The sequence below is a fragment of the Ovis canadensis genome, chromosome 2 (assembly GCF_042477335.2).
Source record: "Ovis canadensis isolate MfBH-ARS-UI-01 breed Bighorn chromosome 2, ARS-UI_OviCan_v2, whole genome shotgun sequence".
Classification (NCBI taxonomy): domain Eukaryota; kingdom Metazoa; phylum Chordata; class Mammalia; order Artiodactyla; family Bovidae; genus Ovis; species Ovis canadensis.
The window spans coordinates 178,088,099-178,113,163 of NC_091246.1; the positions used below are offsets into that span (position 1 = coordinate 178,088,099).

The window sequence follows — 25,065 nt, forward strand, 5'->3', positions numbered from 1 at the left end:
AGCAAAGCTGTCAAAATATGCACTTATATAGAAAAGTTGTCAAATTATTATCTTTTCATGTCTTGATCAGCCCAAAGTTGAAAAGACACATTGTGTGGTCGGCAAGCTGCATGCACAGTTTTGTTCTTTTCCTAATCATTAAAAGCTAAGGACACAGGAAGAGAGAAGTACACGCTCTTTTGCATTAGGTGTTTGGAATCCAAGTTAACTTGGAGAACTTTCCTAAAAGTAACTGCTGATCGATACCGCATTTCGTTACTTAGAGCGATTTGCGGTACAACAATCATAAAGTCATTTATCAGGTTGGCCAACAAGTTCATTTGGATTTTTCCATCAGATGTTATAAAAACCTGAATGACTATTTGGCCAACCCAATATAAATGGGTTTATCAGCTCAAAGTATAAAACTTGAATTATGCACAGAAATGACATATAGTATCGTTATTTCCCCATAATGAATTCATAGGAAATTGGGCAATTCAATGCAGCAGACATTTATTAAGCTCCTACTATACTATGCAGAGAAAGCAATGGCAACCCACTCCAGTACTCTTGCCTGGAAAATCCCATGGGCGGAGAAGCCTGGTAGGCAGTCCATGGGGTCGCAAAGAGTCAGACACAACTGAGCGACTTCCCTTTCACTTTTCACTTTCATGCATTGGAGAAGGAAATGGCAACCCACTCCAGTGTTCTTGCCTGGAGAATCCCGGGGGAGCCTGGTGGGCTGCCGTCTGTCTATGGGGTTGCACAGAGTCGGACAGGACTGAAGAGACTTAGCAGCAGCAGCATACTATACTACAGTATAGCTCCTACTGTACTCTACTATACATGGCAGAGCTTCCTAGGTGGCGCTAGTGGTGAAGAACCCATCTGCCAATGCAGGAGACAAGAGAGATGCTGGTTTGATCCCTGGGTCAAGAAGATCCTCAGGAGGAGGGCATGGAAATCCACTCCTGTATTCTTGCCTGGGGAATCCTATGGACAGAGGAGCCTGGAGGGCTACGGTCCATAGGGTCCCAAAGAGTCAGACATGACTGACGCGACTTAGCATGCACTCATGCATGCAAATACATGGCATCATGTGTGAATCATATGCTGCATGGACCATAATGAGGTACGTCAGGATATACTACAAGCAAGAAAATGACGTTTTCCATCTGTTTTAAAGCAGCTTCTTTCTTGCTCTAATCTTTATAAAACTAAAGGCAAAATCTGTACCTGTGTGAAGGAGGTAGGGCAGAGAGCTCTCAGTAAGGACTGAGCCACTTAATAAATTTAATAAATTTGCAGCCTCTTGTTTCACCTTGTCACAACCTCGCTCTCCTGCAGTATCTGTGGCCTGTATCACATTTAATGCCTCTTTCATTTTCCTTACACTATTATCCAGCTCAGCTTTGTCTGTCAGCTCTTATGCAAGCTACACAAGTGGAATTCTCCTTGGACTCTTCTGGCTCAAACATAAATCGAAAAACAGCAACTTTGGCAATGTTTCTGTTGCCAATAGAACAAAAGAAATATTGCCAATATTTCTTTGGCAATACATTTCAGTACACTCATATCTCAACGAACTGAGTCAAAGAGGCCAGCTTGTTTTTACTGACAGCCTAAAGACAGAACCACTTTAGAGTGATGAAAAAGGCTTATTTTGAAAGTACAGTTAAAGGGGATTGTGTGGTGGGGGGAAAAAAACCTCATGGTCATGGAATTTTACTGTTTTCAGGAAACTAAAAATTGAAATGTTTAGACTATTGTACAACCCTATGGTAGAGTGTTGGGGAAAAAAATTGGGCCTTCATTAATGTACCCTTTAGAGAAGAGCAAAAAACACTGAGTATAATTCAATCAGGAGAATTAACTAGAACAGGGAGTCTGTTTTGAATTTCTCACAATGGAATGAATGGCACACCTAACCCTCGCTGCCTCTCAGATGGACCAGTCAGGCTGGGAGACCAGGATTATCACATTATCTTAGTGACACTAGGCCATCCCCTGCATACTTGACCCATCCAGTAGCGTATGCTGAGAGTGGTGCCCTGAAAGGACCCTAGTGGCATTGGAGAATGGCTTGGGGCTTTGATACTGAGGAGATAAAGGTGTCTAAGCCAGGACTTTGTAGGGTTCTTAAGCTTTTCATGGAATTTCTTGGAAAAACAGTAGAGGGGATGACAGACGTTACCTCTGGTTTTTCACTGCCCCTTTCCATGGTCTTATTCTAGCTCTCTCCCACCCCTTTCCACCATGACAGAAAGTGTGGAGCACGCACATGGGCTTGCTTCGCTTTTCTTGTGTACACAGAGATACTGTACACAAATCTGGTGACTCTGCATATGCAGCGTGAGCATTTCATGTCTTGGATGAAAGTAGATGAAGCACAACAGGTCCTACTGTGTAGTACAGGGAACTGTATTCAATATCCTGTGATAAACTATATTGGAAAAGAATATTAAAAATGTATGTATATACACACATATATATGTATACACACACACACACACATATATATATATGTGTGTGAATCACTTTGCTGTATAGCAGAAATGAACAGAACATTATAAATTAACTATACTTCAATTTAATAAAAGAAAAAAAGGAGCTGGATGTTCTTTCCCAGAATTGTACATACATCCTCAAGCTAACATCTATCATTCTCTAGATCTGAAACATAAAATCTATGTGGTCTTACACACCCTTTCCCCAATATGAACACATTGCTAATGCATATCCTGAGTCACAAAGCTCTGTAGACAAAAGCAGGTGGAAAATTTTGGGAAAAGAACTTGAAAACAACACGAGCTAGAGCTCTGGAAGAGCTAATAAAAAGTACGGTTTTTATTATTTTTTTAGCCACATCTAAGAGTACCTAAGGGCTGTACTAGAGATTTCTTTTATCCTGGGCACATTCTAGACAACATTTCTCAACCTCCCCTGCAGTTAGGTGACATATGACTGCATCTGGCTTGTAGGATATGAGCAAAAGTGATGACTGTCCTCCTGTGCTCAGTCCTTTTTTGTCTGTTATTGCTGTTGGGATTGACACTCAGGGAGACCGTGGATGCTCCACAGTGAAGATGCTGGATTCTCTCTCACTCTGCATCTCTGAAAGACTGTGTGCATCATTGTTATGGACTGAGCTGTGGCCTTTTCCCACCAAAAAATATCCTTTGAAGGCTTAATCCTCAATGTGACTTTATTTGGATGTAGAGTCTTTAAGGGAGTAATTAAGGTCAAATGAAGCCTTATGGTAGGGCTCTAATTCAGTAGGACTGATCCTAATAAGAAGAGGGACATTGGAGCTGGTCTACATGTCTGCTCTATGCTAGTATTGTACTGTTTTGATTATTATAGTTTTATAATATAGAAACAGAAAGTCAACAAAGTAACTATATAATGATAAAGGGGTCAATTCATTAAGAGGATATAAAATAGAAAACATATATGTACCCAACATTCAGTTCAGTTCAGTCACTCAGTCGTGTCCGACTCTTTGCAACCCCATGAATTACAGCACGTCAGGCCTCCCTGTCCATCACCAACTCCCGGAGTTCACTCAGACTCGCGTCCATCGAGTCCGTGATGCCATCCAGCCATCTCATCCTCGGTTATCCCCTTCTTCTCCTGCCCCCAATCCCACCCAGCATCAGAGTCTTTTCCAATGAGTCAACTCTTCACATGAGGTGGCCAAAGTACTGGGGTTTCAGCCTTAGGATCATTCCTTCCAAAGAAATCCCAGGGTTGATCTCCTTCAGAATGGACTGGTTCGATCTCCTTGGAGTCCAAAGGACTCTCAAGAGTCTTCTCCAACACCACAGTTCAAAAGCATCAATTCTTTGGCGCTCAGCCTTCTTCACAGTCCAACTCTCACATCCGTACATGACCACAGGAAAAACCATAGCCTTGACTACACGGACCTTAGTCAGCAAAGTAATGTCTCTGCTTTTGAATATGCTATCTAGGTTGGTCATAACTTTTCTTCCAAGGAGTAAGCGTCTTTTAATTGGATCACCTAAATATACAAAGAAAATATTAACAGAAATGTAGGGAGTCATAGATAGCTATAAAATAATGGTAAAGGGTTTTAATACTTTCAACAATGGATAACTCATCCTGACAAAAATAATAAGGAAATGGTGGTATTTGATGACAGTATATACCAAATAGGCCTAACAGACATATACAGAGGTTCCATTCAACAGAAGCAAAATACATAGTCTTCTCAAGTGCACATGGAACATTCTCCAGGATAGGTCATTTGATAGGTCACAAAACAAGTCTTATCAAATATAAGAAGACTGAAATCATATCAAATATTCTTTACCACCAAATGGCGTAAAACTAGAAATCAATAGTGGAAGAAAAATTAGAAAATTAAAAAGGAAGTCAAAATTAAACAACATACTCCTGAACAACCATCTTATTTAAAGGTCTAGTGTTAACTTGGCTTAGTCTGAAGAGACGTGCAGCACAGGGCTGAATTAGGGACATATATAACTGAAGAACCAAAAAGTGGAGCTAGGGTATTTAAGAGTTCCCACGTGTTTGTAACAATCATCAGCAGTTGTCTATATAAGTTGGACCCATCATCTCAACATTTATAAATAAAAAATATGCTGTAAATATAACTAAAGAACTTTGTAATTAAAATGGTACCATTCCTAACTGGTGGTTTTTTGTGGGTTTTTTTTTTTTAAGATTTTTAAAGAGAGAAGAGTTAAACTTTAGAAAGTTAATTAATTAGTTATTATTATTTATTTACTTTTAGCTGTGCTGGGTCTCCACTGCTGTGTGTGGGCATCCTCTAGTTATGGCACGTGGGGTGCATGGGCGTCTCATTGTGGTGACTTCTCTTGCTGCAAAGCATGGGTTCTAGGTCCATGGGCTTCAGTAGCTGCAGTGCTCAGCCTTCAGTAGTTGTGGCTCATGGGGTTAGTTGCTCCACAGCATGTGGGCTCTTCCTGGGTCAGAGATCGAACCCTTGTTCCCTGCATTAGCAGGTGGATTCTTAATTACTGGAGCTCCAGGGAAGTCCTATTAACTGGTATTTTGAGGGCAATGGAGGAAGGATCAGGGTAGAATATATGAATTTTAAAACAAATCTATTATTCAGCCCCAGAAAATAAAAGCTCAGTCTGACTAGTGTACAGAGAAAATAAGCCATCTTCTAAGTATACCAGTGATTTTTTAAAGGAGCTGAACTATGGGGGAAGGGAGAGGATTTGTTCATAAGAAACTCCATGCAAATTCACAAAGCATTTATGTTTATCAGAAGGGAATATTTGTTTAAAAAGCTTGAGAAGCAAGAGCTGAGGGTATTCTGATAAGCTGTCATTGATGCTAAAGGCATTAATGTATGCCTTTGTAGCCTTGGGTAAGTCCCATAACCCACCTGAGCCTCAGTTTGCTCATCTGTTAAATGAAGCTATATTGAAATAGTTATGTGTAAGATGTGTATATGTGGGTTTATGAGCAATGTGAACATGTACTTACAAATGTTAAGGTTTCTCAGTTGTGGTGTAAATATGATAAAACTAAGGAACTAATATTTTATTTTCATGATAACTAACACATCTCATCAGGTTATGCAGGCCTTAGAGCAATTTTGTCTCCAGTTTCCAAAGCCTAGATCTTATATCTCAAAAATAACAATACTTAACTAGAAACACTTTTTGTATTTACCTTGTAATTAAAAAGAAAAGAATCAGCTCTTAAGGTTAACTGTAGTTGACAGCCATGTCTCTTGAAAGATCACATTTTCTGAACATTAAATTTATCTCCCGCAGGAGTAAAACACAACACACATATCTAGACCTCTCAACCTAAAGCCTCCACCACCACCGTGGGAATTAGGTCATCAAATCATCCCCAAGAAGGGCAGTCATCCTAAAGTCATTACAGTTCAACAAGAGCAAAGGGAAGACTTAATCAGAAAATTGCGTTCCTGAGACATAATACAGCAGGTTAATTTAGAAATAAGAAATGACACCATGAGAGGTATGTAGCATCGTCACTCTTGAGAAGCATGTGAGAAAAATCCAGAATGATATTCTCTGGGTGATACATATCTGGAAGTGTACGTTTACTTCAGCTCTCTTTTCCCTGCTTGAGAGACTGATACTGCCTAGAACATAATTCAAAGCAGCAACTGGAGTTTCATCTCATACTTCTGAAGGACTGAAAAGTCTGAATGAACATTGAAAGGTCTTGGTGGCAGTAGGGGAGGATGATGGAGAGTTTCTGGGGTGAGTGGTGTTTTGTTTTACCATTGTTTTAGTCTCTAAGTTGTGCCCGACTGTCTTTGTGACCCCATGGACTCTAGCCTGCCAGGCTCCTCTGGCCGTAGGATTCTCCAGGCAAGAATACTGCAGTGGTTGTCCTTTCCTCCCCCAAGGGAATCTTCCCAACCCAGGGATCAAATCTATGTCTCCTGCACTGGCAGGTGGATTCTTTACCACTGAGCCATGAGAGAGGCCCCAAAAGGTATTTATATAGAGATAAACCTAGTCTCTACCTTCTCTCCTGTGTCTCTGCGCCCTTCCCTCATTTTTTGAAGGAAACCTGTCTTATATTTAGGATTAACCTGGTGATTTCATCTCAAGATTCTTTGTTACTTCCTAATTGCATCTACAAAGACTATTTTTAAATAAGGTCACATTCTGATGTTCAGGATGCACATACATTTTGGGAAGACACTATTTATCCCACTACACCTTTTTCTTTTTTTAACTAATTTATATTTGATTAATGATGCCCAAGTTTTACATAGTGACAAGAGCACCTATGGTTAACTGCTGAATTTCTGATTAGAAAAGGAAATATGGTCCTCAGCAGCCAATAGAAAATATGCTGTCTAGGTTGCTCATAACTTTTCTTCCAAGGAGTAAGCATCTTTTAATTTCATGGCTGCAATCACCATCTGCAGTGATTTTGAAGCCCCCCAAAATAAAGTCAGCCACTGTTTCCACTGTTTGCCCATCTATTTCCCATGAAGTGATGGGACTGGATGCCATGATCTTAGTTTTCTGAATGTTGAGCTTTCAGCCAACTTTTTCACTCTCTTCTTTCACTTTCTTCAAGAGGTCTAGATCTTCTTCGTTCCCTGCCATAAGGGCGACATTATCTGCATATCTGAGGTTATTGATATTTCTCCCGGCAGTCTTGAAGCTTGTGCTTCTTCCAGCCCAGCATTTCTCATGATGTACTCTGCATAGAAGTTAAATAAGCAGGGTGACAATACACAGCCTTGATGTACTCCTTTTCCTGTTTGGAACCAGTCTGTTGTTCCATGTCCAGTTCTAATTGTTGCTTCCTGACCTGTATACAGGTTTCTCAAGAGGCAGGTCAAGTGGTCTGGTATCCCCATCTCTTTCAGAATTTTCCTTTGCCTTATCGTTATATAAAGCTCTGTCTTCCTTGGCCTTTCCAAGTCAGTGCTTAGCCTGCTTGCAAGTGCTTCATTGCGTTAGATTCTTCCCACAAACCACACTACTCGTTTCTCCTACGTATCAGGTCTTCTGTGATTCTTCACAGAAAAGGACAGTGCAGAACTGAGAATTGCTCTCTCTCTCAGCAGTACCTGGCTAGTCCAGTTTACCCTCTTGCTTTGCTCAGATTGGTCATTGCTTTTCTTCCAAGAGCAAGCATCTTTTAATTTCATAGCTGCAGTCACCATCTGCAGTGATTTTGGAGCCCCCCAGAATAAAGTCTCTCCAAAGTTATGACCAACTTAGACAGGATAGTAAAAAGCAGAGACATTACTTTGCCGGCAGGGGTCTGTCTAATCAAAGCTATGGTTTTTCCAGTAGTCATGTAGGGATGTGAGAGTTGGACTATAAAGAAAGCTGAGAGCCAAAGAATTGATGCTTTTGAACTTTGGTGTTGTAGAAGACTCTTGAAAGTCCCTTAGACTGCAAGGAGATCAAATCAGTCAATCCTCAAGGAAATCAGTCCTGAATATTTATTGGAAGGACTGATGCTGAAGCTGAAATTCCAATACTTTGGCCACCTGATGTGAAGAACTGACTCCTTGGAAAAGACTCCGATGCTGGGAAAGATTGAAGGCAGAAGGAGTTGGGGATGACAGAGGATTAGATGGTTGGATGGCATCACTGACTTAATAGACTTGAGTTTGAGCAAGCTCTAGGAGCTAGTGATGGACGGGGAAGCCTGGTGTGCTGCAGTCCATGGGATCACAAAGAGTCAGACATGACTGAATTGAACTGAACTTGCTCAGATGGATCCCATGGTGTCAAATCTCAGAAGCATCAGAGCATTTGTCTTTCCTGCCTATCCCTTTAACAGTTCCTTACTCCTGCTATGATTTTCCATTTAATTTCTTATTGTTGTTGTTGTTGTATGTGTGCTCAGTCATATCCGACTCTTTGAGACCTCACAAACTGTGACCCACCAAGCTCCTCTGTCTGTGTAATTTTTCAGGCAAGAATACTGGAGTGGGTTGCCATTTCCTTCTCCAGAGGATCTTTCCAAACCAAGGATCAAAACCCTTGCTTCTTGCATCACCTGAATTGGTAGGCAGATTCTTTACCATACCACCTGGGAAGTCCTTTAATTTCTTAGGTTTCTTGATTTCATAATGCATTTTTGTACATCATGTGGGTACAGAGATACCATGGAATTGAAATGAGAAGGGAATGAGCTTTAGCATACTGCATCAGGTGAGTTTGTTTACCCTAACACATTTATTTTTGTGCCTTCCAAACATTATATGTCTGTGAGCCCTGGACAACAAACCAGGGCTTGTGCACTTATATTGCTCAGTTATGCTTGATGAATCTGGTGCTGGAGGAAGTTTTATGGTAGAATTAAAAGTAATCATGTCACTTAAAAACAGCTGTTTACAGCTATAGTTGAGGATCACTGAAGGTGCCTCTCACAATTCCTGTGCCTGTGGCTGACATGCCTCAAAAAGACTAAAGTTCACTGAGACCAAGTTTCTACTGGGCCCTTATTTTCCTCCACTCAACACTACATATTCCCCCCAAAATAGGACCAAGAATTTTACCCTTTCATGCATTAATAGCAATTTACTCTAAGAAATGTACAAGGAGAAGGAGGAGAAATTACAACTGCAAAACTTACTCATTTTTAAAAGTATTTGCTTATTTTTTTTGGCTGCGCCAGATCTTAATTGTGACATGTAGGATCTTTAATTTTGGCATGTGAACATTTAGTTTCAGCACGTGGGATCTAGTTTCCTGACCAGGGATCGAAACAGGCCCCCCGCATTGGGAGTGCAGAGTCTTAGCCACTGGATCACTACAGCAGTCCCACAAAACTTACTCTTTCTACAGACTTATAAAGGTCCCATTTCTTCACAGACTATGAGAAACTGAGCAAATATAACAGCCACACTGGGTTCATCAACCAACATAAGTGATAGGTGGGGTGCAAGTCCCCATCTTAGTCTCTTTGACCTTTGACATAAGAGCCATTTTGACTGTAGGAGCCAAAAGCGCTGTCTGCGAGGCCCACTGTATGTGTATAGTCAGAAAACAGAAATGACAATGCGGTACATACCCTAGGGTTTATGTGTCTATCAAAAAGAGCGAAATTGTTACTTTAGAATCCAGACTTTAAAGATAGACAAAATGGAGTTTCAGTCTAATCTCTGCCCCTTCTATCTGTGTGATCTTCAGCAAGATTCTGAAAATATTGGAGTTTCAGCTTCTTCAGCTGTAAAGTAGGAATAATAATTCCACCAGCAAGTATCAGATCCCTGTTGGGGACAGTTGGCATGCTAGAAAGAGTAACTGATTACCTTTCAACAGTAAGAAAACAAAGCTTGATTAAAATATAGGTCAAAGATCTTAACAGACATCTCACCAAAAAAAATATGTATTTAGTTGCTCAGTCGTGTCTGACTCTTTGTGACCCCATGGACTGTATCCCACCAGGCTGCTCTATCCTGGGGATTTTTCAGGCAAGAATACTCGAGTGGGTTGCCATTTCCTTCTCCAGAAAGGTAATATACGGATAGCATATAAGCATATGAAAAGATATTCTACCTCTTATGTTATCAGGGAGATGCAAATAAATACAATAAGAAGGTATAGCTATTAATATACACTTATTAGACACTAGAATACTGGCCACACCAAATGCTGATGAGAATGCAGAGTGACAGAACTCTCATCCATTGCTGGTGGAAATGAAAAATGGTACAGCCAGTTTGGAAGACATTTTGGCAGTTTCTTAAAAAACTAGACACATGCTTACCGTATGATCTGTGAAAATCACATTTCTTGGTATTAACTCAATGGAGCTGAAAATGTATGTCTGCATAAAACCCCACAAATGGATGTTTATAGAAACTTATTCATAATTACCCAAAGTTGGAAGCAACCAATATGTCCTTCAGTAGGTGAATGGATAAATAGACTGTGGTATATCACAAAAAAAGGAGCACTGTTCAGTGCTAAAAAGAAATGAACTATCAAGCTATGAAAAGACATGGAATAAACTTAAGTGCCTATTAGTTAGTTAAAGAAGCTAATAGGAATAGACTACATATTGTATGATTCTATTATATGACATTCTAGAAAAGGCAGACTATTTATTTAGATAGTAAACAGATCAGCTGTTTCCAGGGGCGGGAGATGGAGAGAAGGATGAATAGAGAAAGCACTGAGAATTCCCATAGCGCCACCTGGGAAGGCCCTTTAGAGTAGTGAAAATACTCTGTATCGTAATATAATGGTAGATACATGTTCCAGCAGAGATGGCACAAAAGCTGAAACCAGAGGGGAGATGTGACCTTTACAGAGCTAATGCCTTTGTTGTTGTTCAGTCACTCAGTCATGTCCGACTTTCCGTGACTCCATGGACTGCAGGACTCCAGGCTGCCCTGTTCTTCACCATCTCCTGGAGCAAATGAATGACCAACACAAGTGGTTGGGGCACATTGGTTCTCTTTTCCTATTTCCTTTCAGAGTGCATTATAAGTTTCTGATAAAGCACGCACACCTTGTTTTGTTCTCCAAATCAAGAGAATGGTGATCAGGTTATTTCCAGCTTAGAGAATTTGATGAGTTACTATTTAAGACAGGGATATTTAGTCTAATATTTAAATTCCTTGAAAATATTGCCTTAATTTGGAAATTCCTGGCAGTCCAGTGATTAGGACTCAATGCTTCCACTGCCAAGGGCATGGGTTCAGTTCCCGGTGGGGGAACAAGATCCTGCAAGCCACGCAGGATGCCCCCCGAAAATGGGCATAAATTATGAGCATGAAATAAACTAACAGGAAAATGTAAAGGTAAGTGATAATCCAGTCACAGTCGGTGACTTTCTCTTCTTCCTCACTGTGTGCTTTCCCATCCAAGCTAATGATAATCTGTCTGCCAGGCTCACCACCCTCTTCCCCATCTCTCTCCCATCTCTCTCTTTTAAGAAAAAAATTATGTGGACCATTTTAAAAGTCTTTATTCAATTTGTTACAATATTGCTTCTGTTTCATGTTTTGGTTTCTTAGCTGGGAGGCATCTGGGATCTTAGCTCCCTGACCAGGGATTGAACCCACACCCATTATGTTGGAAGGCAAAGTCTTAACCACTGGATCACGAAGAAAGTCCCCCCACCACATCTTTCTTTAATGAAAATTTACCTTCACATCATAAGTTAAGTGCTGCTCCTTGAAGGAACTTACACTGGGTTTCCCAAACTTCATTTTATCTTTCCATTTTAAAACCATTATATCACTTTCATAGTACTTAACAAAATGAATCTTGTGGTTTTGATATTGAAATTTCTATCTTCTCCTTTGATAATGGACATTTTCCTAAGGGCAAAGAGTATTTTTCCTTAAGTGTGCATCCTTCAGAGAAGGACTGAATGACTCTTGTACCTACTAGGTACTTGATAAATGTATGTGGTAGTAGATGGACATGCAGAACAGTTGTTGGATGGATCATATCCATCCAAATGGGCATGGGAACAGTGTCAGAAACCTGGATTCCATTATGTTTTAGGTCACCTGAGGGTGATCTGCAGAATAACAGTGCTCAGCTGTCTCATCTGCACAGTGAGATCAGATAAGATGAATTCAGAGATTCCTCCTGGTTCTTCCATAATTCCCTCATTCAATAAGAAGGTGGATGATTAAATTTGTAAGCAGCAATTTCATAATTCTGTTCCAGAATTTTTACTTGAAGAGAACTAACTTTCCATGATCTTGCTCTTTCTAGATTCTTTCTCAGAAGTTTCCATGGGGCTATAATTTGCCTATACTTTAAGTAAAAATACTACATAAACCTCACTCTCCTTTCTTTTCTTTTATGCCCCAACCCTGGTGATAGCCCATTTTGCAGCACAAAGAACCTCATTTTATAACTGCTTTGTAAAGCACTGCAAAAAATAAAGGAATAAAATTATAAAATGTTACATTCTATAAAGGAATACTTCTAATGTATCCACAAAGAACCAAGTTTATAACTGCTGGTATGTCAATTATGATGGTAAAATATGTATCTATATAATACATGTGATATGATAGATGCAACTGGAGTGGCTTTGGCATATTTATTGCAGTTTATTTTTTATGGAATTGATAGCAAACGAAATGTCTGCTGTAAGCAGTCATATGAAAATGGGTAAATACAAAAGCAAGCATAAGAATATTCAGCAGAGAATTCTGAGCCTGAACAATCAACTTTCAGGCAAATCTTATGTGATTCATAATTTTAGCCCTTTATTATGCAAAGCTGCTGATTCAATTTTACAATGCAAAGAAATGTTTGGCATGATTATCAAGTTATATTTACCATTCTGTGGATCTACTGAAAGATGCACTATCTTCAAAGAGTCTGTTCAAAGTACCTCTGAACACGCTTTTAGATCCTCAGCCATAAGCAGAAGTTGGCAGGGTAAAATGTATTAGTCTTAACTAGCATCAGCATGGAGACTTTAAAAAAAAAAATGGTAAATGATGATTCAGTTGCAGAGCCAGACAAATGATTGCCAAATCAAACAAATTCAGAGAAAAAGTTGCTGATCCTTGTTGAATTGCCACATGTTACCACTTCCTGTTACACATATCCTGGTGGAAAAAACTCTCTTGTAGAAGTTTTTTCACCCATTAGAATAATGTGTTTTTAATTTCAAATCCCTACCTGCTCAAAACTCAGGATTTCAGAGGACCCATTGCAAAACCTGGACTTGAGAGATTGGAAAGCTGGAGAAGCTGGGCGAGCATTAAACTACGTTCTCTCCCCTCTCCAGACTCTCCACGTCTCTCTTCATTTGAAGAGTTGTCAATATAATTTGAACTCCCCTTCTCCTGCTCCTCTCTCTGATCAGTGTCCTCTGTTCATGCTTTTGTTCCCAGCTCTGACTGTTTTTAGTCGGCATCATCAGTGACCTCCATGTTAGGGATGCCAGTGTTCCAGCCTCAATCCTCATCTAACTTGATATACCAACATGAAACACGATTGATTATTCCCTACTCCTCGAAGCATTTTCTTCACTTGTCTCTAGGACTCTGCACTCCTAGTTTTCCTCTCTCACTGACTCCTCTTTTTCTAGGTCCTTTGGTGGATCCTCTTCTCTCTTAGAACAAGTGAAAGTATTTCCTGGATCACTCCTTGAACCTCTTTTCCATTTGTCTGTACTCATTGCTTTCATGCACTTATCTAATCCTATAATACCTTCCTGATGTATAACTTTAGTCTAGACCTCTCTCCTGAGATACAGAATCAGTGATCCTACTGGCCGTTTGCTACTTCCACTTGGATGTCCAAGAGCCATCTCACAGTCAACATGTCTAGAAACAGACTTCTATTCACTGCACCCTCACAAAACCTGCTTGTTCACAGCATACCCCAACTCGGTTCATGGCAATACTGGGGCCAGGACTGGGGCCAGGGTGGAGCAAGTGAATTGCTTAGCTGTGAAATTGAAGACATACAGAGTATTGTGCAAGTGCCAACAGTGCTTTTGCATGACCCTGAAAATGAGTGCCTCCTTAAAATTTATGTCTTCAACACCTCATACCCCTTACCCTAGTCCCACCCCACTTTCACCTACTGAAACCCCTGGCAACATCCTTTATGCCTCTGTTTCTCTGACATCCTTGTCCCACCTGTGAGAAAATCCTGTTGCTTTTATCATCAGAAAGAGACAGCAATGCCCTAAGTCTGCACTTCAGGGGAACGGCTTAGGGAACAGGCATTGTTAGTCTCCCAGAATGAACTTTAGACATCTTGCAGTTGCTGGCCCTAAGAGTGTGCAATGGAACAGCATGTTCAGGTTGCTGTGGCCTCGGGCCTTGGCAGATGTAGGACTGGGCCCCCAGGTTTCTGCAGTAAAAGTCTGTGTGCCATCTGCAGGTCCTATGGGGTCCTGAAAAGTACAGATTTACCACCCACACGTATGCAGTTCCTTCCCCTGTTCTGGCGTTGGGCAGTCTCTTCCCTGCACAGTCTTTGGGTCACAATCTCAGCCCTCCTTGCAGCTGGCTGAGCCTCTGAGACAAGTAGGGGGTAGGTGAGGTATCCACCAGTTTTGGGGTTTGCATGATAGGGAGTGTGGGCCAGACTCCTTACCCACAAGTCTGAAATGAAGGGCTCTAGAACCAGGATAACCCAGGTCAACCCCAGGTCTCCCCTGCAAGTCCTGAGATTCCTAGAAATCGAACTTTCTCTGAGAAGAGTGGTCTCAGCTGCAGTTCCTCAGGGCTGATTCCACCATTCTCTAAACTTCCCCCCGTCCCCTTGTTCAGTACATCCCATCCCATCCTCTCCCTACCCCTCCATCAGGACCTGCACTGACTTCCCCATATACCCAGAGTCCCACAGGGTATGCTATGCCCTCCAACTGCACCATTTGATTTCCTTGGAAACTCCACACTTTACCCAGTTGGATCAGGCCCTGGTCACAGCCCATGAGCATCTCACCTGCTCCCTAGAAAACTATTTCTGACACACTTTCTTCCAGGCATTTGCTTCTCCTTCCCCTTGAAATTAGGCATGCTGTACAACTAATTCTAGACAATGGATTATGGCTAGATATGATATGTGCCATTTCTGGCCACACAATTGTCAGCTGAGATGATCTAGAACCTTCTTCCCCTACTGCCACAATTGGAAATGTTCCAGATGGTAGAACCTCCATTAGCCTTAGCTCTTCAATAAGGATAATACAGAGCAAAGCCCCTACAGACATGCAATTTCCCTGCAGTGTGATCTACAAACAAATCTTCGGGCTTTAAAGCTACTGAGATTTGAGGATTTGTTACCATAGCATAATCTGTCCAGATTAATATAACCAGGTTACCTCTAGTTTGAAGGCAGTATGATTAAATAACAAATTACATAAAATTGAATCAATAATAAAGATGATACCTAAACTTCTTGTGAAATACCCAAAGTTTGAGAAACACACTTTCAGTTCCTTAGAGGGAAATGCACACACACTCATGCACACAGACTGAAGATAGGTCTCAGAAGCTTCATTCTAGAGGTAGGATATAGTCTGGTGATTTTGCTTAGCAATTCTAATGATGTGTGTAGCTACACATCTACCTGTATGAGCCTCACCATGTGCCTTCTTGGCAACATGATTGGCACCTATCTATTCACCATGGATTGACCTTTGGGAATAAGCCAGAATGAAGAACACTGTGTATAAAATGGGAATATGCAAGCATTTGGTCTAATTTGTGAAGAAATCCTTACAAATGTCAAAAATGATGGAGTAAAAACTTTTATATATTTAAATATTATGCTTCTAAGGAGAGGAAATCAAGATTCTGAGATTATTTTTACAAAGACAGGAAACTAATAGAAACTAGATGCATTGTTTCTCTTTGTAAAACTTATTTTATTGAGGTATAGTTGGTTTACAATATTATGTTAAAATCTGCTATATAACAAAGTGATCCAGTTATATTTATATACAAATATAGGTGTACTTTTATATATTTTTCTTTTTATATTCTTTTCCATTATCGTTTATTAGCGAATATTGATATAGTTGCCTGTGATACACAGCAGGACCTTGTTGTTATCCATTCTCTATATGGATATGTATAGCCATTCTATATAGTTTGCATCTGCTAATCCCTGTCCCCTATACCTCTCCCCCTTGGCAGCCACCAGTCTCTTCTCTATGACTGTGAGTCTGTTTCTGTTTTGTTGGTAAGTTCATTTGTGTCTTATTTTAGATTCTACATGTAAATGATATCATATGGTATTCATCTTTCTCTGTCTGACTTACTTCACTTAACATAACAATCTCTAGGTCCATCCAATGGCAACCCACTCCAGTACTCTTGCCTGGCAAATCTCATGGACAGAGGAGCCTGGTAGGCTGCAGTCCATGGGGTTGCTAAGGACTGAGTGACTTCACTTTCACTTTTCACTTTCATGCATTGGAGAAGGAAATGGCAACCCACTCCAGTGTTCTTGCTTGGAGAATCCCAGGGATGGCAGAGCCTGGTGGGCTGCCGTCTATGGGATCGCACAGAGTCGGACACAACTGAAGCGACTTAGCAGCAGCAGCAGCAGATCCATGCATGTTGCTATGCATGACATTACTTCATTCTTTTATTTTTTTCCCCAAGGTTGTCTTAAAAAATTATTTATTTTTAATCTATTGATGATTGGTTTTCAATATTGGTTTGATTTCTATCATACGCAAACATGAATTAACCATAGGTGTGCATATATCCCCTTCCTCTTGAATTTCCCTCCCACCTATTCCTACCCCTCTAGGTTATTACAGAGTCCCAGTTTGAGTTCCCTGAGTTTTAGGGCAAATTCCCATTGGGTATCTATTTACATAGTGTAATACACTATGAGGCATAGTGTATATGCATCCATGCTACCCTCTCCACTTATCTCACCCTCTTCCTCTTTGTTTACTTCATTTTTTTATCCCATTGTTTCAGGAGCATTTTTCCCCTGTGACATACTTAGGTACAATAAAAACTTTTGTATTACAACTTGATTACTACTGTCTGTGTTAAGTGGGTTAGAGACTGAGGGCAGAATGACATCACCTGCCCTCCAGGTTGCAGCCTATGTTTGATGCAGTCATGAGCCTAGGGCCCATCTGTCCATGTGCCCTAATAGCCCTCTCCCGTGCTTGAAAGGAGTGACCTTCCAGATGCATGAGAAGTACTGTCTTCTCCGTAGGGCTGTTTTGATTCCTCCTAGCAAAATTAGTTGCTCAGTTTTCTTTATTCTGCTAATGACATTAGATACATAATTATAGCACTCATTAGGCTGTCTAATTCTTTATTTACGTGTCTATCTTCCTGACTAAACCGTGGGCTTTTCAAGGGCAAGAGCTCCATCTTAGTCACTTGTGTCTTCTTCAATACCCATACTTGTCATTTTATTGGTATATATTTGACGATGTAGGAAAAAGCTGGAGGTTGAATAAAAGTGGAAGGAAGGAGGAATACATAAAGGGAAAAGAAAGGAAGCAAATTAGCAAGGCTGAAAGAAAGGAACAAAGGGAAGGAGTTTCAGCCTGTGTGCCTCTTACGCGTGTCTTAACGGACTGGAACAGACTCAGGCACCAGAGCAACAGGAAGATGACTGTGTGGGTATCTCTGAGTCAGAGCCAGCACATGCTTCACGCCCAACAGTGCAGCCACACTGCACTGATTCCAGCTAACTGATTCCAGAATATTCTACTTCTTCCTACCATTCCTCCTAGTTTAACAAGTAAGACTATTTAACTGACATCACAGAGGTAAAAAGCTAAGGGATTCATGAATTTTATGGTTACATGGAACAGCTTAGTTTGATAGGTTATTGCAGTTTTATGTATAAAGAAACCCAGCAATCTTTGAAATCTTTGTGGATTTAAAGAGTAAAACTCTTAAGTTTAAAATAGAAATATTATTAAAGGGAAAAAGTCACAGTTTGTGAGTTATTTAATTGAAGACTCCAAATTAATACTTGAGAATATTGAGAAGTGAAAAGAAAGTGAAGTTGCTCAGTCCTGTCCAACTCTTTGTGACCCCATGGACTGTAGCCCACCAGGCTCCTCCATCCATGGGATTTTCCAGGCAAGAATACTGGAGGGGAATTCAGGATTGGGAGCTCATATACACCCGTGGCAGATTCATGTCAATGTATGGCAAAACCAATACAGTATTGTAAAGTAAAATAAAGTAAAAATAAAATAAAAAAATAAAATTAAATAAAATTTAAAAAAAGAATACTGGATGCATATTAATTATAATTTAGGCTTTTTAGTCTAACAATACCATTTCCAAAAATTTATCCCACAGAAATACTGAGATGTGTGTGAAGTTATGGCAAAACAAAAAAGAATGCCTGGCACAATTATTTGTAGTCATGCAAAATTTGAAAAAATGCAAATGTTTTTAATAGAGGATTAAATAACTACATTTAATGGAGAGAAGGTACTAGGTTAAAATGGATTATCTTGAATAACTAAAAAATAAGGATTCTAAGATTCATATTCATTGAATAAAGTTTTAGGACCACATGTATACTATCATTCCAACTTTGCAAAGAAACAAAAAAAAACCCAAAAACCAATGCTTTATGCACACATGCATGCACACAAACACACACACGTGTGTGCACACACACACACACACACACACCAGGACACCGTTCACTTTTGTGAACTAATGAGGGAACTGTTAATATTTACACCTGAGCCACCAGTATGATACAGGAGTATCTAGAGGAGACAGGGTTTATAACCACCTTAATTTCAGGGATTGATATTCTTGATTATACATCTTTGGAAAAGTGAAAGTCCCTCAGTTGTGCCTGACTCTTTGTAACCCCATGGACTGTACAGTCCATGGAATTCTCTGCCAGGATGCTGGAGTGGGTAGCTTTCTCCTTCTCCAGGGGATCTTTCCAACCCAGGGACTGAACCTCGGATTCTTTACTAGCTGAGCCACATTTGTTTAAATTTGTAAACATACACTACTACTACTAATAAAATTTTCATACCTAAAAAGTATGCATGAGAAGAACATTGCATTAATCTTAAACTTGGATTTCAAGTCCAGTACCTCCAGTTTGCTCAGAAAGACCTCGCTTTGTTCCAATCCTGTAGTTTCATCTGTTTTCTTCAGAATGCTCCATGGTATTCTAAGTTCTTGTGTCACCAGGACATTCTTGTCTCCTATTCTTTTTTTGCCTGAACGCATTGTTAATTCTTCCTGACCATTGCAAAGCTCCCAGCCTGTTGATTTTATCTTTTGTCATTCAAGTATCCAGAGCAGCAGACTTATGGTAGTACATAGTCTTTATTTTTGTCCATTGAATTTTTCTGAAAATAAATTAAAGTATCTGTTTAATGGGTGATGGATGAACCACTGCCTTTTGCCAGTTCCTGTAGTTAGTGAGGCCAAAGGCCCTTTGCTGAATTCTCACATCAGCTTATTTGATCAGTCCTATATTTGGTATAAGTTGCAAGCCACACTTGCATCGTGCAGGTGGTACTATTGGTTACATGATAACTTAAAAATAAATTGTGGTGATAGGGATTGATACAAACTACTCCTCTAGCAAAACACAATAACTCAAGGCATATAACCATTATGAATGCTGCATCAGAGGTATTATCTTCACATTCAAAGTCTAGCATATAATTATTAAGAACAGACATTTAAAGAACATAAACAATTTGATGATAGAATTTGTTCACATTTATTATTAGAAATCTTTTTTGAAATCTGGAGAACAACTGAGTGGATAAAAACATGTCAGACAGTGGGTGACAAAGAATATGAGAAAATTACAACTCTTTTTCCCCACTAAATTTAACAATGTTTTGCACCGGTTTCTTCACTTGCTGACTGAGTACTTGGTTCTGCAAGGATACTGACTCAGGGGCATATTTTTTTCTGCCATTATTTTAATCTGTGATGAGCTGGTCTGGGATTGGCACACTGTTCTTGTCAGGGTGACCCCAGAAATGCTCACTAGAACACCAGCACACATTCTCTCTTTCAACAAATATCAATTGAACATGAAAACAGAGTTCTCTTGTGTAATGAGGGTGTAATTCAGAGTAAGACAATGATTATGAAGTTTTCATTTCAGTCTAAAAATTAAAAGCATTGTGTGTAAGAACTGCCACCTTGATGATCACATGAGATAATGTCATTGTGAAACCTGATTCAAAATCATCAGCTTCTGGAGCATGTTTAAAAGCTAACAAAGAGGAAGATGGCAGAATGAGAAACACCAGGAATCTATCTCCCTACCTAGACAGCAGTTGTACTGGCAGAATCTGTCTGTTATAACTATTTTGTAACTCTGGAGTCTCTTAAAGACAACTTCTAGGGGAGTACCTTGATGGTAAATTGCAGTTAATTACAGTTATTAGCACATAGGAGAGTAGCACCTACCCATCCCCACCACAACCATGTGGCTGACAACAGTGCACAGTACCTTGAACACAACTAGCTGGAGGCTAGGCAGACAAAGGGGATCCTGTCTGCGAAATATTGAGGATCTGTGCTCTGATCACTGCTAGCTGTTTCTGACCACAGAAGTGCATACAAAGAGGCAAGCAGCCATTGTTTACCCACCTACTCCTTTGTTACAAGCCCCTCCCTCTCTGTTGAAGTGACCTCCATGGCATTTAAAGGGCTAATGCTGTTTTATTCTCTCCTTCATTTTCTTTTCCTTGCTTTTGGGAGACAGACATTAAAGACAATGACATTCAAAAACAACTCTATGTCTTGGAAAGTTGGAGAAGACTCTTGAGAGTCCCTTGGACTGCAAGGAGATCCAGCTAGTCAATCCTAAAGGAAATCAGTCCTGAATATTCATTGGAAGGACTGATGTTGAAGCTGAAACTCCAATACTTTGGCCACCCAATGTGGAAGAACTGACTCATTTGAAAAGGCTCTGATGCCAGGAAAGATTAAAGGTGGGAGGAGAAGGGGACGACAGAGGATGAGGTGGTTGGATGGCATCACTGACTCAATGGACATGAGTTTGAGTAAACTCCAGGAGTTGGTGATGGACAGGGAGGCCTGGCATGCTGCAGTCCATGGGGTTGCAAAGAGTTGGACATGACTGTGCAATGAACTGAACTGATATTCTGGGAAAATTAGGAAGTGCCACATATGCCCAGGAAAAGGCTCAGAAAAGACCTTAAGTTCATACCTATCCTCAGCACAAAGACAGACCAAACAATCAATCAAAAAAACACATAAAATGACAAAGTATGGAAGGAGGAGAACCTGATTTCCACGGTTACTGTGTTGTTAGACTCAAATTGTCAATTTTCAACAAAAAAAAAATTTGCATGGCATACAAAGAACTAGGAAAGTGTGGTCCTTTCAATGAAAAAATAAACAGAAACTGTCCCTGAGAAAGATCTAATGACAGATATACTAGACAAATACTTTACAATAACTTCTCTAAAACACTCTAAGAACCAAAGGACAATGTGGAGAAAGAAAAACAAAGAAGCAAACAAAAAACAAACAAGCAAAAATGTGTGAGTAAAATGGAAATATCAAGAAAGAGATAGAAAATCTAAAACAAGCCAAAAAGAAATTCTGAAACTGAAAATCACAATGACTGAATTGAAAATGTGACTGCTGCTGCTACTGCCAAGTCACTTCAGTCATGTCCGACTCTGTGCAACCCCATAGATGGCATCCCACCAGGCTCCCCCATCCCTGGGATTCTCCAGGCAAGAACACTGGAGTGGGTTGCCATTTCCTTCTCCAATGCATGAAAGTGAAAAGTGAAAGTGAAGTTGCTTAGTCATGCTCGACTCCTAGTGACCCCATGGACTGCAGCCCACCAGACTCTTCCGTCCATGGTATTTTCCAGGCAAGAATACTGGAGTGGGGTGCCACTGCCTTCTCCGGAAAATGTGACTAGAGGAATTCAAAGGCAGATTTGAGCATACAAAAGACTCAGTGAGTTTGAAGCTAGGACAATGAAAATTATTAAGTCTGAGAAACATAAAGAAAGAAGATTGAAGAAAAGTAAGCAGAGTCTAATGTATGCATTGTGGGAGCTCCAGAAGAAAAGAGAGAGAAAAAGGAAAACAGAATGCATGAAGAAATAATGCCTAAAAACTTCCCAAGTTTGATGAAAACCTGAATATAAACATCCAAGATGATTAGTGAAATCCAAACAAAATGAACTCAAAGAGACTCATATGGAGACATATTATAATCAAACCTTTGAAAGACCAAGATAAAGAGAAATCTTGAAAATAGGAAGAGAGAAGCAAATCATCACATGTATGGGATCCTCAATAAGATCAGCAGATTTCTCATCAGAAAGAAAGCTGTGGTACATATACACAATGGAGTATTACTCAGCCGTTAAAAAGAATACATTTGAATCAGTTCTGATGAGATGGATGAAACTGGAGCTGATTATACAGAGTGAAGTAAGCCAGAAAGAAAAACACCAATACAGTATATTAACACATATATATGGAATTTAGAAAGATAGCAATGACGACCCTGTATGCAAGACAGCAAAAATGACACAGATGTGTATAATGGACTTTTGGACTCAGAGGGAGAGGGAGAGGGTGGGATGATTTGGGAGAATGGCATTGTAACATGCATACTAACATGTAAGAATCGATTCGCCAGTCTATGTCTGACGCAGGATACAGCATGCTTGGGGCTGGTGCACAGTGATGACCCAGAGAGATGTTATGGGGAGGGAGGTGGGAGGGGGGTTCATGTTTGGGAACACATGTACACCCATGGTGGATTCATGTCAATGTATGGCAAAACCAATACAGTATTGTAAAGTAAAATAAAGTAAAAAAAAAAAAAAAAAAAAGGAAACTTTGGAGACCAGAAGGCAGTGAGCCAATATAAAAGGAAAAAACAAAACCTGTCAACCAAGATTTCCAGCACAACTATCCTTCAAAAGTGAGGAAAAATTAAGAAACTCACAGATAATCAAAAGTTGAAGGAGTTCCTTGCCACTTGACTGGCCCTGCAAGAAATGCTCAAGAGACTCCTGCAAAGTGAAATAATGAAAGGACATTTGACAGAAACTCAAAGTTGCAAGAAATAAAAATCTCAGCAATGGTAACTACATGAGTGATTGTAAAAGCTTTGTTATATAATGCTTTATATTATACATATAATAATATTGTAAAAACACTTTATAATATAAAGTTTTATTATTGTAACATTGGTTTGTAACTGGACTGTTTGTTTTCTACATGATTTAAGGGATCTGAACACTAAAAAAATTAATTAGTCTGGAAACTATAAAACATTGCTAAACAAAATTAAAGAAGACATAAATAAATGGAAATACATCTCATGTTTATCAAGTAGTAGACTTAATACTGTTAAAATGCCAGTACTGTCCAAAGCAATCTACAGATTCAATGTAAACATCTTCAAAATCCTAATGACTATTTTCTGTAGAATTAGAATATAAAATCCTAAAATTAATATGGAAATTAATTAAAGGCTAATTAAAATTAATTTTAAAAATTAGTGGACCTTAGTCAAAACAATTTTGAACAAAACAAACTGGAACTCACACTTCCTGATTTCAATAATTAGTATATAATCACTACAAAGCTACAATAATCTAAACAGTGTGGTACTGGCACAAAGGCAGACAGATATACCATGAAATAGAACTGAAAGCAAAGAAATAAGCCCTCACATATATGGTCAAATAATTTTTGACAAGGGCGTGAAGACCATTCAATGGGAGAAAAGACAGTCTTTTCAAAAAATAGTGCTGGAAAATACTAAATATCCCCCATGCAAAAGAATGAAGTTTACCTAGCATTATATACAACAATTTTGTGAAAACAGATTAAAGACATAAATGTAAAACGTAAAACAATAATGACACCACCCTTATGGCAGAAAGTGAAGAGGAACTAAAAAGCTTCTTGATGAAAGTGAAAGAGGAGAGTGAAAAATTTGGCTTAAAGCTCAACATTCAGAAAACAAAGATCATGGCATCTGGTCCCATCAATTCATGGGAAATAGATGGGGAAACAGTGGAAACAGTGTCAGACTTTATTTTTATAGGGCTCCAAAATCACTGCAGATGGTGACTGCAGCCATGAAATTAAAAGATGCTTACTCCTTGGAAGAAAAGTTATGACCAACCTAGATAGCATATTGAAAAGCAGAGACATTACTTTGCCGACTAAGGTCTGTCTAGTCAGGGCTATGGAGAAGGAAATGCAACCCACTCCAGTGTTCTTGCCTGGAGAATCCCAGGGACAGGGGAGCCTGGTGGGCTGCCGTCTATGGGGTCACACAGAGTTGGACAAGACTGAAGTGACTTAGCAGCAGCAGCAGTCAAGGCTATGGTTTTTCCAGTAGTCATGTATGGATGTGAGAGTTGGACTGTGAAGAAGCCTGAGTGCCGAAGAACTGATGCTTTTGAACTGTGGTGTTGGAGAAGACTGTTGAGAGTCCCTTGGACTGCAAGGAGATCCAACCAGTCCATTCTGAAGGAGATCAGCCCTGGGATTTCTTTGGAAGGAATGATGCTAAAGCTGAAACTCCAGTACTTTGGCCACCTCATGCGAAGAGTTGGCTCACTGGAAAAGACTCTGATGCTGGGAGGGATTGAGGGCAGGAGGAGAAGGGGACGACAGAGGATGAGATGGCTGGATGGCATTACGGACTCGATGGACATGAGTCTGAGTGAACTCCAGGAGTTGGTGATGGACAGGGAGGCCTGGCGTGCTGATTCACGGGGTACCAAAGAGTCGGACATGGCTGAGTGACTGAACTGAACTGAAAACAATAATATTCTTTGAAGAAACCATAGGAAAAATAATTTGCAACATTTTGTTTGGTAATAATTTCTTGGATATGACACCAGAGGCAAATAACAAAATAAAAATATTAGGCAGATTGAACTTCATGAAAATTAAAAAATTTCATGCATCAACCCGAATGTGTAAATACACATTTACACGTATATTTTTGTGTAAAATACAACCCCTCAAATGGGAGAAACTATTTGCAGATCATGTATTTGATTGGTGGTTAATATCCAATAAATAAAGGACTCCTAAAGATGAACAACCCAGTTCAAACATGGGCCAAGAATTTGAATAGACATTTCT

The 25,065-nt window shown here is 39.8% G+C and overlaps 1 long non-coding RNA gene across 1 annotated transcript in view; it reads left to right on the forward strand.

Annotated features, from left to right (window-relative positions):
• LOC138432823 (uncharacterized) overlaps positions 1-25,065 on the forward strand; it is a 92,108-nt gene that overhangs the window by 31,779 nt on the left and 35,264 nt on the right. The window lies entirely within an intron of this gene.